Below are 4,828 nucleotides of genomic sequence, written 5' to 3' on the forward strand. Positions count from 1 at the left end.
CAGGGACACACAGTGCAGTGGTGACAAAGATAACACTTGTCTTTGAGGACTAAGAAAATTGTAGGCATCTCTGCTTCTTCTAGCTTGTGAACAAGTACCATGGTGGTATACATGTTCTGTGGGAGATGCACATGGGGAACATTGGGAGCCACGAAGAAGTAAGTGATCATCTTAGCTGAGAATGCCATGTGGTCAAGGAAGGACTTACGATAAAGTTTTTACCTGAGCTGAAATGAACCAAGGCTTAAGACGAAATCTAGCAGATGAGAAAAAGCACATTGAAAAAGGCAGAGACTGTGTGAAGCCCAGCACACATGGTCACCTTCCCGTGTTGATCCTGGGAGGAAGTTAACAAAACAGGGAAGGACAGGAAACCCTTATGGCACACATTCCTCTAAGAACAGTACCTGTACTTTCCAATGCTCATGGACACTCCTCCTCTGAAACTACCATTTCCCCCCTAGAAAGGTGACCAATAAAGGGGCTTAACAGAGTTGAAAAGATGGGGAGACAGAAATCAGAGAAGGGAATCAACTATCTACCTTCCACTCTAGTTTATGGGAGGATTGATGCATGTGTGTAGACCATGGTGTTCCCTGTTATCGTCAGCACTTACAAGGAGCAATGTAGGTTCACACCAGCTCTGTCCCAAAGCATGACATGGCTGCCGGGAGGCTCAATGTGGGTATCACAGTCTTCTTCCTGGTTGTGCAACTCCTGAGGCATTCCCATTGGATTTCCACTCCTTTGTTCTAAATGCACTTTGTACAAAGAAACGGACAGAATCTGAAGCAGAGATCATGTTTTCAGGAAAGCATAATGGTTCTTATTTTCTGATTAAAATAGAAAACCAGGAGGGTGGCAGAGTGGCAATAAATTTTAACTGTTATGACAGAGACTACATTCTAGTCACAGTTTATACCCACAGTCAAGGTCCACAATAGCTCAATGTAAGTAAGTTCTTGGGACAGTAGGAGACACACATTTGTCGAGCCTCCTAATGAGCTTCAGTAATGCAGGAAAACAATTCTCCACAAAAGGAGATTCCACACATACCCATTACACTCTGTAGCAATGTGAGCAAGTATGTGTGCAGAAATGGGTCCTCTCCATGCACTGGTGACAAGGAAAGAAGGCTCCTGGTTTGAGGCAAAGAGCAGCTGCTGTTCCCAGGTGGTGACTGCAGCACACAGCTGAGGTTAGCAGTGGAACTGAGTGGAGAATGTGGGAGTTATGGGCATAGTCCGAGGCTGGCCACTTGACATGACATCCACAGCCTGGTGCCTGAGTGTTGGATTTGTTTGTGCATAGGTTTCTTCTGCAGCAGGTCAGCTCCTCCCATGCTGTGCATCCTCCTGGTGCCTCATATCTTCCATGGACAGGTCTTTCTGAGCTTCTATTTCAACCTTCTCTGGTCTACTTCTTGCTGCTTTTAGTTCTCTTCTCCACAGCCAGCAGAAACGGTTCCTGAACAACACAGGAGTTCTCTTTTGGGGGACAAAGAACTCTTGGGTCAAGAGCATGTGTGGAGTTCATCATAGATCCTGGATATCAACCTTTTGTCTTTACTGTCATTTGCAAATATCTTCTCCCATTCCGTGGATTGCCTCTTTGTTTTTGTTTTTTTTACTTTTTCCTTTGCTGTGCAGAAGCTTAAAAGTCCCAAAAGTTTATTTTCGCTTTTGTTTCCTTTGCCTTTGGAGACATATCTTGAAAGAAGTTGCTGTGGCTGATATCAAAGAGATTACTGCCTATGTTCTCCACTAGGATTCTGATGGATACCTGTATCACGTTGAGATCTTTTATCCATTTTGAGTCTATCTTTGTGTGCGGTGTAAGAGAATGGTTGAGTTTCATTCTTCTACACATAGCAGTCCAGTTTTCCCAGCACCATTGATTGAAGAGACTGTCTTTTTTCCACTGTATAATTTTTCCTGTTTTGTCGAATATTAATTGACCATAGAGTTGAGGGTCCATATCTGGGCTCTCTACTCTGCCCCACTGGTCTATGTGTCTGTTTTTATGCCAGTACCATGCTGTCTTGGTGATCACAGCTTTGTAATAAAGCTTGAAATCAGGTAACGTGATGCCCCCAGCTTTATTTTTGTTTTTCAACATTTCCTTAGCGACTCGGGGTCTCTTCTGATTCCATAAAAATTTTTGGATGATTTCTCCAGCTCTTTGAAGAATACACACACAAAACAGCAAACATATCAAAAAATGGGAAGAAGATATGAACAGACACTTCACCAATCAAGACACACAAATGGCTATCAGACACATGAAAAAACGTTCATCATCATTGGCCCTCAAGGTGATTCAAATTAAAAGCACATTGAGATATAACCTTACACCAGTTAGAATGGCCAAAATTAACAAAACAGGAAACAACATGTGTTGGAGAGGGTGTGGAGAAAGGGAACACTCTTCTACTGTTGGTGGGAATGCAAGTTGGTGCAGCCTCTTTGGAGAACAGTGTGGAGATTCCTCAAGAAATTAAAAATAGAACTTCCCTATGACCCTGCCATTGTACTCCTGGGTATTTATCCCAAAGATACAGATGTCGTGAAAAGAAAGGCCATCTGTACCCCCAATGTTTATAGCAGCAATGGCCACAGTCGCCAAACTGTGGAAAGAAACAAGATGCCCATCAATGGACAAATGGATAAGGAAGATGTGGTCCATATACACTATGGAGTATTATGCCTCCATCAGAAAGGACGAATACCCAACTTTTGTAGCAACATGGACGGGACTGGAAGAGATGATGCTGAGTGAAATAAGTCAAGCAGAGAGAGTCAGTTATCATATGGTTTCACTTATTTGTGGAGCGTAACAAATATCATGGAGGACAAGGGGTGTTAGAAAGGAGAAGGGAGTTGGGGTAAATTGGAAGGGGGGTGAATCATGAGAGACTATGGACTCTGAAAAACAATCTGAGCGGTTTGAAGTGGCGGGGGGGAGGTCGGGGTACAGGTGGTGGGTATTATAGAGGTCACGGATTGCATGGAGCACTGGGTGTGGTGAAAAAATAATGAATACTGTTTTTCTGAAAATAAATAAATTGAAAAAATAATAAATAAATAAATAAATAAATAAATAAATAATTTGATTAAATTAAAAAAAAGAGGGTGTGTGGATGAAGCTTGCAGCAAGTGTCTTCTTTCTGCTCTTTCAGATCTTCCTCCAGCTTCTGCTTTCAATTGCTGCCTTCAGAGCTGTCAATCATTAAAACCAGTGATTCCTAATACAGACAGCAACACGACTGTATCCACAAGGATTGATGCTGGGGCAAAGAAGCCCTACAGAGAAAGTACACAGAGTACAATATCCCATTTATGAATTCTACAGGTTTAAAGCCAGTATACAGTGACATCAGAAAGAACAATAGTTTTGTTGGAACAGAGTGAACAAGGGACAGGGAAGGAGGAATTCCAGGGGGAAATGCTGGACATTTTATGGAGAATTGGTGCGCTCACTGTCAATAATGTTAATTGCAGCACCTGTGTTTATCATATCACACACTCCATTTGTGGGCTGTTGATCTTGTGTCGAGTATACACATTGAACTTATTATAGGTAATAACAAAGGTGATTCTGGAGGAACATAGAGAGATCAGAAGATATGAAAATACACCTACACGATGCTGATTTTCTATATATTTATGGTAAAGTATAAAATAAGCAAAATTAATCCACGCCCATTACAGGATGGGTTCCATATGCCTCATAGCCTGACACTCTGTCCTGCAGATGATTCGGGGTGGGGGGCAGCAATTCCTGTGGGGGGAGCACTGACCTAGATCCTGGGGTCAGTCTCACCCCATATATGTTCATGGACACCCTACAAACAAGTATACACACTAGAAAGTTATATAATAAATTTTTTTTTCAAAATTTGTCACTGGCACTAAATTAAAGGTATTCACAACGGATTGGGTCACTGCCTTTCTGTCAGAATAGACCCCTAAGCTGAATATATAGCCAGAGGACATGCAAATAGGGCCTGCCCTCTGCTTATTTAACAGGCACAGCCAGATCCTGCAGCTGGGAGAGGAGCCCCAGGCCCGGGATACCCAGGTGTTCATTCAGTGATCAGGAGAGAATACAAACAGCTCACCATGGAATTTGTGCTGGGCTGGGTTTTCCTTCTTGCTCTTTTACAAGGTAACTTATGGAGAAAAAAAGAAATTGAGTATGTGAGTGAATGTGAGTGAGAAAAAAACAGGATATGTGATAGTTTCCTGACCAAGATGTCTTCCATCTGCAGGTGTCCAGGGTGAGGTGCAGCTGGTGGAGGCTGGGGGAGACCTGGTGAAGCCTGGGGGGGTCCCTGAGACTCTCCTGTGCAGCCTCTGGATTCACCTTCAGCAACTACTACATGAGCTGGGTCCGCCAGGCACCAGGGAAGGGGCTGCAGTGGGTCGCACGTATTAGCAGTGATGGAAGTAGCACAAGCTACGCAGACTCTGTGAAGGGCCGATTCACCATCTCCAGAGACAATGGCAAGAACACGCTGTATCTGCAGATGAACAGCCTGAGAACTGAGGACACGGCCGTGTATTACTGTGCGAGAGACACAGTGATAGGCCCTCAGTGTGAGCCAGGACAGAAACCTCCGTGTTGACACAGGATGTGCTGAGCTGCAGGGGCACTCAGGGCAGCAGAGAGTGCTCAGCATCCACAGCAGAGATCAGACCCAGGAGCAGGCGCAGTAGGTAGGACTTCCTTTTGAGATCAGGGATTTCCTCTCCAGACTCTCAGCTGTCCACAGGGATATATTTTTTTTTTCTTTCATCTCTCATACCTCGTGTTCTCCGTGCAGCCA

At 43.9% G+C, this 4,828-nt stretch overlaps 1 pseudogene; it reads left to right on the forward strand.

Annotated features, from left to right (window-relative positions):
* The first annotated feature begins 4,053 nt into the window (after positions 1-4,053).
* Positions 4,054-4,627, forward strand: LOC132008855 (immunoglobulin heavy variable 3-74-like; annotated as a pseudogene).
* Positions 4,628-4,828: the final 201 nt, after the last annotated feature.

This window comes from Mustela nigripes, unplaced genomic scaffold (genome assembly GCF_022355385.1).
Source record: "Mustela nigripes isolate SB6536 unplaced genomic scaffold, MUSNIG.SB6536 HiC_scaffold_1687, whole genome shotgun sequence".
In the NCBI taxonomy this organism is placed as follows: Eukaryota; Metazoa; Chordata; class Mammalia; order Carnivora; family Mustelidae; genus Mustela; species Mustela nigripes.